Source organism: Choloepus didactylus, chromosome 9 (genome assembly GCF_015220235.1).
Source record: "Choloepus didactylus isolate mChoDid1 chromosome 9, mChoDid1.pri, whole genome shotgun sequence".
NCBI classification, from domain to species: Eukaryota; Metazoa; Chordata; class Mammalia; order Pilosa; family Megalonychidae; genus Choloepus; species Choloepus didactylus.
Genome location: NC_051315.1, coordinates 25,342,325 through 25,353,232, shown reverse-complemented (window position 1 = coordinate 25,353,232; position 10,908 = coordinate 25,342,325). Strand labels below are relative to the sequence as shown.

General features: G+C 36.4%; 1 protein-coding gene and 1 pseudogene across 7 annotated transcripts in view; both read right to left on the bottom strand.

Annotated features, from left to right (window-relative positions):
- THSD7B (thrombospondin type 1 domain containing 7B) overlaps positions 1-10,908 on the bottom strand; it is a 952,777-nt gene that overhangs the window by 300,674 nt on the left and 641,195 nt on the right. The window lies entirely within an intron of this gene.
- On the bottom strand, positions 2,695-3,154 carry LOC119543968 (annotated as a pseudogene).

The window sequence follows — 10,908 nt, the reverse complement described above, 5'->3', positions numbered from 1 at the left end:
GTGGGGCTCATCTCCATGGAAACAACCCAATCCAAATGTTCCAACTTAATCAACACTAATATGTCTGCCCCCACAAGACTCCATCAAAGAACATGGCTTTTTCTGGGGGACATAATATATACAAACCGGTACACTGACCACGGGATCATGGTTGGATAGATACGAGGTAAAATCTTTTACTATAAACACTTCCAATGTTAACGTTTTCCATGTGGAAAACAAACAAAAATAATTATTTTGCATAAAAGAACACTGAATAACTCAAAAGCAAAATAAACTCCTAATAGCATTTGTGGAATGTTTAAGAGCAAAAGGTGATTTTAAAATGCAGGGCTGTATCCTTCTTTTCCTAGGTTATTTTTTAAAGGATTTTAGCCACAGTTGAGATGAATGTTTACAAAGCCAAGCAATGATTTAATAGTGTTCTCAATAAAAAAAGCCACAATTAGAAACTTTCAGAATTAAAAAGAATAATATAAATTACTAGTTATGCCAACAAGAATACTAATGTGTAGCACACTATCTTTTCAGTAATGCAGAGAGATTTTACAAGCAAAAAAACAAGATTTAACTATGGTAAGAACTTTTATTACTAATTAAGTAGATGGTCCATATAAGAACAGGCTAAAATCCTAGCAGTAATATAGATTAAGTGTAAGTGACAGAAACGAAGGACTAGAAATAAGAATCCAGATTTCCAGGTATCTAGCTAACACTAGACACTCTGTTTCCAAGTTATGGCTATTTCTGAAACCCAAACCAATCCTCTGAGCCATCCAGCCAGTGTATACACCAGTATTTACCAGGAAGGCAATGGCTCTCAGGCAGCTTAGAGAACAGACTGTCAGGTTATAAGGGCACACCTTCAAAGTTCAGGAGGCAGGAGGAGAAAAAAGGGAATGTTATTGGATTTTTCTCCATCTTAAGTTGTTCCTGCCCTTTCTGCCTTAAACACTTGACCAGTATGGAACTGGGAAGGCTTCTAGCAGGTTGCAGCAAGAGGAAAAACCTTTCATCTGTGGTGTTCTGTTCATTCATCCAGGATATGACTTTCCTATGTTACCCTTCTATTAGCACAATTAAGAGTTGGTAATAGTATTTCAAGAAGTTGAGCACAAAGCCAAGATGCACAAGGAGGAATACAAGTAGTTAATATTAGATTATGTACTGAAATGATGCCCTTAATATTTGTGGCCTAGAATGTAACCATAGTGAAGGAAAAAATCCCTTTCATGAGTGCCATATAACTGTATCAGAGAGTCTATTAAACAATACAATGATATAGAGGAGCTTATTCAATTCATACAAGTAGTGTTTCAGATCTATAAAATGAAAAGCTAAACTGAGCTAGGGGAAAAAATCCTTACATTGATAGCAAAATATCTTCTAGTCCCCATAAGTAACCAGCAATTGCTTGCTAGGAAAAAATTCCATAGCCAGACAGGTCACACAGGCATTTTTTATGGTAATGATATTATTTTTTTTCCCAAACTAAGCAAAACAATGCAATTTTAACTTTTTCTTATACTTCAAAACTTATATTAATTCTCCTTCCCATCCCAATCCATCCCATTACCAAGACAGGAATGAGATAAGGGGTAAGAAAAAGATCCTTGATTGTTTCTCATTTTCCTTCTTTTTCCTTGGAGTAAACTAATAATTCATTTTAAAAAAATGTTTAAGTCAGAAGGAAAACAAGAGACTCAGAAATTTTTCTTCAAAATCAAAAGAGTAAATAAGTAAATGGGCATTCAGATGTCAATAACCAAACAGGCCCCCAATACAGCTTTAAGGTAATTTCATTTTAACAGGAAGTGTTAGAATAGAAAAGAAGCTTCCTGAGAGGCACTCGTTTTAACAATGAATTATAGCTTAAATTATTATTGTTTCAAATTATACCTGGCAAAGGCAGAGTTGATTTTTTTTCTTCCTTTCATGAACCCTTGTAAGGATAAAGTACCGGGTTTATAAATGTCATATAACAGACTGGTAAACATCCACAGTATGGATCAGTCATGTCTATTTAAAGTTTTCTTAACATTAGGCACTTTTTAGTGAGTATAAAAAACTTAGTAAACAACCATTTCATTTCTTCTCCTATCCTAGCCACATAAACCAGTTATAATAGATGATACAGATTTCAGCTGTAATTTATAAAATATTCAAGGACTGCCACAATCCCAAGAACAAGGGAAAACTTGCACCCACAAATAAACCATCGAGGTGAATGTAAATACAGTGTGGCTGTAATTTCATTCATGCAATCTCAGACAGGTCCTAATAACTTTATAAATACCTTTTGCAAAAAAGTAATTTTTAAAACTATCAAAACTACTTGAAATATTCAAATTCAGAGATCTCAAATTTCCTTCAATCAGGCCAGAAATCATCCCAAAAATTATGATCACATTTCAAATAGAATGAATGGAATGTTCACATTTATGACAACCAAAAAAAGCCCCATGTAACTTTTTTTTAATATCATTTACTCAAGTTTACTGTAAATAGGAATGGTGATAACACAGGAAACAAAAATAAGCTTGCAAGTGAAATTTGCAGAAGTTCATGGAAACAATACCATCCCATATTGCAGATGCAAAAGGAAAAACACTTATAATGGGGTTAAGAGTACTCTGGTCATCTTCGTTCATTTGGTCGTGCAAGGTGTTTATTTTCACTTCCCACATTACAGAGTTAGTCCACAGGAGGAGAGGGACTAGTGGATCTTGTCCATTATGAGGACTCATTGGCTTTCCAGGTGGGTTGGATCCTCTTAGATTAGGAGGTCTCAGTAAGAACAAGATCACTGCAGTAACCATTCAGGCCATCAAGCTCATAGTAATACCGATGCCATTATCCCCAGAAGGTCCTGGTAATTTCTGAAGACATTCTGTGTCTGTGCAGTAGGACTGGGACTGCCTCAACAGATTGATCAGCCTTCTCATCACATGCTCATGAGAACAAACACATTCACAGGGACCGAATCCACCTTCTGCCATGATTACTCAGTTTGATTTAACTTGACCTGTTTAAATCCACCCAGACAACAACCGATGGGGCGGGAAGGTTGGGGACCAGGGCCAAGCCTCAGAAGAAAGACCACTAGAAGCCTCTGGAATGCTGAGGCCATTCCACATGCCGCTGCCACTGCTGCTGCTTCTCCCCATAGATACTTTGAAAACAACTGCACAACTCTCCAACTCAAAGCTCTGCAATGGTTCCTTATTGTTTGTACTATAAACTCTCAAAACATTAATGCAGCTTACAAGCTTCTACATGATCCCCACCCGCCCGCCACCTACTTAATGATGTAGCTTGACTTTGCACCACTCTCATCACTCTGCATTGCTATTCATAATTTAGTGACAGTGACTTAGTGATTCTATCTCAATCATTCCACTGCATAGAGCACCTTATTTACATATGAATTTACAGGCAATATTCCCTTTGTTGAAAATACTCTTTCTCCTCTTTTTGACTAATTGAGTTTCCTTCATTGAGGCCTGGCTTAAATTTTATTTCCTAAAGAAAACCTTTGAGGATGTCTCAGCCTTATTAAACTACTCATTATACCCTACATTTTTTTATTTATAAAATTTATTACACTCATAATGGATTATAATAATAAATATTTGTTCAGTGCCTAAGATCACCATTTAGTTAAAAGATCTCTTGAAGTAGCAATGCATATACCTTGTTCTCTATTCTATCTCCATTACCTTGGTACATAGCAGGTTACCAAATAGTACTTTTGTTTTTAAATTAAATTAATGCTAAATGCCTAATTTTTAAAAGATTTTTCTGAGAGATATTTGCTAGCTTATTACTGACTCTAGCCCCTGTGTATTCCATAATGAAAATGTGAGAAAGGAAGTCTGGAAAATTATGATTAACAATTGCCAAACCTTATGACTTATCTGAGATTTAGCAGATAAAACAGATACTTTACAAAGGCATTTTCCCTCTTAATCTCGGTGCTCCTTTTGTTGTTATGACTTTAGAATATTATAGTTCTTATTAGCTGATCACTGAGAAAAATTTTGATAAAGATTGGGCTCATTTAAAAGACGACAGGGAGAGAATAGAAATTTGAAATAACTGTCACAGGTAACTAACTGGATATTCAAGAGTCAAAGAAAAATGGTTGCAATAAAACGTTGAACACAGCAGGCAACTGCAATACCCTATATGAAACCGTAACTGGAAGGAGAGTTTGCAATAACTGTAAGTGGGTTGGAAGGCTTTGCCCTCCTGGCATAAGTTTTTAAGGCAACTGAAAGGTTCATGAATTAAAGATAGACCTTTCTAAAATATTAGTACAGATACCACCTAGCACATTATTTAATAAAATGCTACGAATTTTCATGAACTTTGCATATGCCAGACATGATTCTTATAAACAGCATTGAGGTACTGTTTCCCAGCTGGCTTTAATCAGCTGAAATATAATGCAATCACCATCATGAATTAATAATATTCATTTTCATGATCATTTTGTTCCATAAGGAAATGAGAAATGGGTAAAAACGCTGTTTAAAAATCACAGAATAATGTCTCCAAAGAGAACATAAAGTTAGTTTGATTTGAAGATGTCCATGATTACTTATACATGAATTCCCAAAGCAACAGACTTCAATGGATGCTTCTGAAGCATTCTTTTGTTTTTGTTTTCCATTTTGGTCAGAATCAAGTAAAGGGTTTTGAAATAGGACGAAATTTATCACAAACCTTATCTAACTTTATCCCAATCTGTGGAAATAGTTACACACACATGCACACATACACATTCACACCATTCAGGAAATCATTTTAGATACCAAGAAAAAGTATTATTTAATTATTAACTTTGAGATTTTTTATCACTGTTCAAAACCTCAAGAAAAGTAAAGAACAATATCATGTAGCCTAGGATATGTAGCCTGTCCATATGTACAAATTAACCAAACTTTCAAGACAAGAGGATTGAAAAATGCAGCCTTAAAGTTCCTGTGCCTTGACTTTGACTTTAATGTTAAATTGAACTTTTGTGCCCCCCCAACCAAGTAAAATTGGAAAGAAAAAAAAAAAGAACGTTTAGAGGTAGAATAACGACCTGTTCTATCCAGCTCATGAAATACTACTACTGTTTCAGATAGACACTTTGATTTAAATGTGCATTGGCAGACAATTCAAAAATTATGACTGAGCCCTTATGTGACACACATACCCGTTACAAAGCTTGAATTACTCATTTGTTTATCTCAGAAAGCACAGGCTGGTGCAACATAAGGACATTACTAGCACACTCCATGGAGACATAATCTGTAACTGTTCAAAATGATAAAAGGCTAACAAAACGGATTGAACGCTGCATATCAAGGGCATATGATTAACAGCACTCAGCAAATAAAAAAAAACAGAGAAAATGCAAGAAAAGCATGAGTCTGAACATCTGGCCTTGCAGTTACTGATATTCTCACTTGGCATTCAGTGGCAAACAACTGCTTTATAGTTACTAAATCATGCTTGACTTCTGACACTACCTTGTGTAACCTGAATCAAGTGTCTACTGCAGACATTTCAATCACACTTTTTGTTGAGTGTCTAGAACCACTGGATATCCAGGACATTTTGCTTTTGATTCTTTCACAGTATCTTTCTTTGCATGACAGCTGTTAGGGTGGCTCTAATGCTCCATATAGACTTTTCTGCACTGTTGAATTAACACAAAATGATTAATGATCCAATTGAAGTGCAGCTACTGTGAAATTCTGGTCTGGATTCTCTCTAGCACTGTTAAGCTTTTTCAGAAAGTTAAGCCTCAATTAAATTTAGGGTGCAGTGCAACAGAGTTCCAGAATTTCTTCCTGTGACTTGCTCTTAGTGACTGATCTACTTCTAATGCTGTAGGAGTAAATGTCTAACCATGTTAATCTCGTAGAACTATAACACTAACATCTATTTTTCATATAATTAACTTTGATTAAGTCATTCTGTAAATTTGCAGTCTTAGATATAGAAGTTGAAAAGATCTAAGCATTTTTACAAGTTCAAACCCAACTGTAGAAATTGAGTCCAAGTGGTTTTATAAATGAGGAAACAATCGCACAGCTAGATGGGGGCCAGGAAAAGGGGAACCTAAGCCAAGTGTCTTCTCCGTTATGGCATAATGTTTCTCCCCTTGTTGTTTTTTAAACTGACTGCCAACAAATTTAAGTTACTCGAAACAAGTATAATGAAAAGCAGCTGCCCCCACCCCACCCCAGTATTGGGCACTCTCTCTCCAGCTCCCCAGGACTACACTTTCTATTCTTTTGGTAGTTACTTCCCTACTTAAAAATTCTATACTTATCCTGCCAGTGCTTTATTTATCATTGGGACAATATAAGATTTAACTCACACTACTCAGAACCCTTTTTTTCTCTATAATTACTTCAGTATTTTTATTCCTTCAATTGACTTTGTAACTTTAAACAACGTATTTAAGTCTTCATGTTCTGTTTTTTTTAACCACATTCTAAGATGAAAGCTATTAGCTTTTCTACACTGACCTTCATCTCTGCTTTCTCCTTTGGTGTCTCAACTTCTTTCATCTGTTCTTTTACATTGTCAAGGTTCATAAAAACTTATATTTTATAACTGTGATTTGTTGTACTTTGAGTAAAAATGGGGATCAATAACTTTTTTCTGTAAAGGGCCAGATAGTAAATGTTTCAGACTTTGTGGGTAATACAAGGTCTCTATCTCATAGTTGTCTTCTGCTGCAGCTACTGCTTCTTTGCAATTCTTTAAAAATGTAAAAAGCATTCATAGCGCCACAAGGCCATACAAAAACAGACCAAGGGCCAGATTTGGCACATGGACTGTTATCTGCGGGCCCCTGGTCTATACAGGTTTATTTTAAAAGTTGTTATCAGTAAATGGCAATTGCAATTAAGATCATGAAAATATTTTCCAGTAAATGCCAAAGAATATGCTTATTTCTTTCTTGATGTACCTTGTTTACCTTTCTTATTCTTCTGTCTCTCCCACCTTTTTTTGGTACCTGAGTTGATGACATCCTAAAGTTCTTCCCTAACCTCTCACCCACGGAATCTACATGCGTCCTCCTTCCTCCCGCTCTAACCTGGACTGACTGTTCGCTAGGCATGATGCAGTTATATTTCTTTATCTTTCTTTACTTGCTCTTTTAATCACAGTCACTATTTCTTGGATCCTGTATTCTCTTCTTTTACTTTAAGCTCTTATTTTGATTGATAACATCTTCAAGTATCATTGATTCTTACATCCAGTTATTTTCTTAAATTATATTTCTTTTTTTATATTTCATTTTTTTTAATTCATTCAGAGTAGTCTACATATAGAAGACATTATAAGTCTCTGTGTTTCTAGTTTTTTTTAACTTTCAATTTTCTCTTCACACATCTGTAGGAGAATATGAGTTCGTCATAAAATTCTTATAGTCTTCTGAGGGTGCTGTTCCATCACCATGTTCCCAGAACTGTTGATCAAATGACCAATATCAAAATCTGATTTATTCTTAGTGTACTACCTTGATTAACCCCTTTCCTTGAGAGTAGATTCTTCCTTTCACAGGGTTTTCTTTCTTGCTTTAGTGGTGCTGGCTTTTCTTAAATGTTTGATGACTAACAACTGATTGTACCTTTAAGTTGTACTTTAAGTTGAAATATTAGACTATTTGATGTATCAGTTTTTACAACATGCCTGAGGATGGAGCACACAGAAGTTAATAAGCACTTCTGTGACTTGCATTCAAGCCCATTTTCATAAGAAAGGCTGCAGAATATGGAGCCAAAGAGGATCCTGGAGTCAGTCTCCAGAGAGGGTACTCCCTTTTCCACTTGGTTATTACCAACCTTTTTTCCTATGTGAGCTACCAAATCTCAGGCTCCCTCTGATAGCAGATCCCCCTATCACTTCTGCTTGACCCAGATCAGAGTAGGGAATATGTAGGGGTCAATTTATCTGTTTCTGCTCCGTTAATAACAACCATCCATTCTTTTACTTGCCCTTAGACCATCCTCATGTTCTTCCTGCTCCCCATATCCACCCTTTCCAGACACAGTGCACCCTTGCAGGTCCCCTTTCCCTTGCAGAAGTTCCTTTCTAAGTAATATTAGAGGAAAATGATTTTTCCCAACGTGATTTTTTTTCATATGAAGGAAGCTCCATTGGCTGTAATACTCCAGGTCAGTGTCCTCCTCTTCACTCACTCCTCCCTGGAGGGGAGGAAACTGACTGGAGAATTTGGAAGAATGTGGGCATTTTTTCTCTCTTGAAAGTGGGCCTGCCTGCAGAAATCATAAGTATTCCTCATCCATGAAGGTTAGAGGAACACAACCACACCCCAAATATGTGAAAGCCTGCCCCAGGTGACTGTTGTCATGACTGGGTACATCTGTCTCATTCTGATGTTAGGAAACCCATTTGCCCCATATATAAGCCAAATTCTTCAGTATCAGCTTAATAAGTACAATATTTAATCCCACGCATCTTAGTCCATTGCCTTTTTTTCTCAACTAATTTAGAAATCAGGAAGAGGGAAGCTATGTATTGTTCCACCCCAAAGAACCCAAGATGTGCATCTGAGACCATTGTTTTCACCATTCAATTTAGTCCTTTATGTTAGCAATTCCTGATCTACCAAGGGTTCATCTTATTGTAAAAGAATGAAGTTACGTATTACATAAATTATCTTTTTTGTCATTTCTAAGGATTACGTGTGGGAAGTGTACACTACAGTATGTATTCAGTCTAGCATCTGGACACATGCCCTCTTCTTGTAGAATAAATACATAAATATATACTCTAGTCCAGTGGTCTCAACTATGGGGAATAGTGCTCCTCTAGGTAAAATACGAATATGAGTTACAGGGCTTTGGGCTGTCACAACGACTAGGTGGAATTTAGTATTAAGAACCAGAATAAAATACCAATAGTGCCCATGTTGGGAAATTCTGTGCAGCCTAACCCTTAAGTTACTTGGATAATTCTCCTCCGACTTCTTTCTAAAATCTTCACATCCTTGGCACAAAAGTTTTAAGACATATTTCATCTGAAACTTGGAGCTTTAAGCTAAGTTTTAATTTTCCTTAAATTATACAATGTATACAGTGTATCTTAGGTATGTATCTAATTGATTAAAGGAAAGTTCTGGAAGTAAGAGCTCAGTTCAATATAAAACGTCAATAACAAGGGGAGTGATTCCAACATGTACTGACTATAAAACACAAAATACCTTCCATATGATGTGTATCTCCAATGTTCGAGACTCTGAACCAGTAAGTCTTATGACACAGTCATCATACCTTCACTTTAGGCAAAAGAAAACTGGGGTATCAGCAGATTACACAACCTGCCAAACATCACCGGGCTAGTAAATAGAGAATCCAGGTTCATATCTGGAAACGGTCTGATTTAAAAGCCCATTCTCTTTCCTTAACTCAATGCTGCCCCTCTACATTGTTAAATTAGGTACCAAGAATGAAAAAGAGAAAGCCAGAGAGAGACAGGCAGGAAATGGAGCACATACGCATGTATATAAGAACAGCACCTCTTCTCCTGCCTCCCCTCCCCTCCCCAGAACCACCTAATAAAAGGTCTTAAGAGGTGCTTCTTCACAGTGTCGGACCCTCTGGTGGAGTCAGGTCATGAGAATCACTTTTGGCTCTAACTATTTCCTTTATTATTCTCATTTGAGGGACCAATTTTTAACAATGGCTGCCTCGTAAGTGTCCCAGAAAACCTAAGCCACAAGTGAAGAACAATTTGTTTTCATTATTCAGTTTAGAAAGTAGGGCATCTGATTTTCTTCTCTGCTTCATCCATTTCCTCATTCCCAAGTATGGCAAAAAAGACTTTCTCATGACATTTTTATGTTTTCTCCTGCCACAGCACTCAGTAGAGCATTAAGGGGCTTGTGTTCATTTTGTTCCTCCGTAGTTATTTTTGCCTCTACCACAAACACACCTGGCTCCAGTGATTGCTGGACACACTGAAGGCTTGCCATCTCACAGGAAAAGTTGTATCCATTTGAGCAGGGCCCTGCATTTCTAATGACACGGGTCCCTGATTGATGACACTGTCCTTAGAAGAGGAGTACCAGGGGTCAATCTTTAATATGTATTCAAAAAACATTTATTCAGAAAAAAACAAAGTTTGTCCTCCATTTGAAGTTTGTTCTATTTTAATAAATAAGTCAGGCAGGTAACTCTTTATGTTAGAGAGAAATAGATCCCCTAAGTGTGTATCTATTTATATACATTATCTATGAGCATATACAAATAGCCAGTCTGATACAGAATTATGGAAAATATCACTGTCTGATACCAAGGGGCATAAAGGAAATCTCTAAAAGCAATTAACCCCCAAAGCCACCAGCCTCACTACCTTTTCTTTCTTTCCTTCATTTCCATCCCTCAGGAAATGATTTCATAATGTGCAGAATAAATATAGAGGCTGATTAAAGGATGAGGTTTGGGCACATCATATTCAAAATCTCCTCTACCTACAGTATTTAGTACATTCAGAGACTAAGCAGCATTTTGGTTTCAGTGAAGCAACATCAATTGTCATGTTAAATTAATATTGTTAGTTAGAAATATACTGGTTTTGTCGTTTTTCTTGCACTCAATTTCTATGACTTTATCATGCATCATCACTGTATGCATAAAGAATATTTAATTTACATTACAATAGTTTAAATCAACACAAGATATCTGAAGTGGTTTGTTTCCAAGATGGCCATTATCAATTTCTTCCCTTTCTTTTGTGTAAACCATTTCTCTATGGAGAGGAATCTACTGGCTGGTAAGTGCTTTGATCAATGGAATACGGCAGAATTGATAAACCTTGTAGCCTCCACTTCAGTCCCTTGGAACACTGCTCTGGGGGTAGCTAGCTACAAAG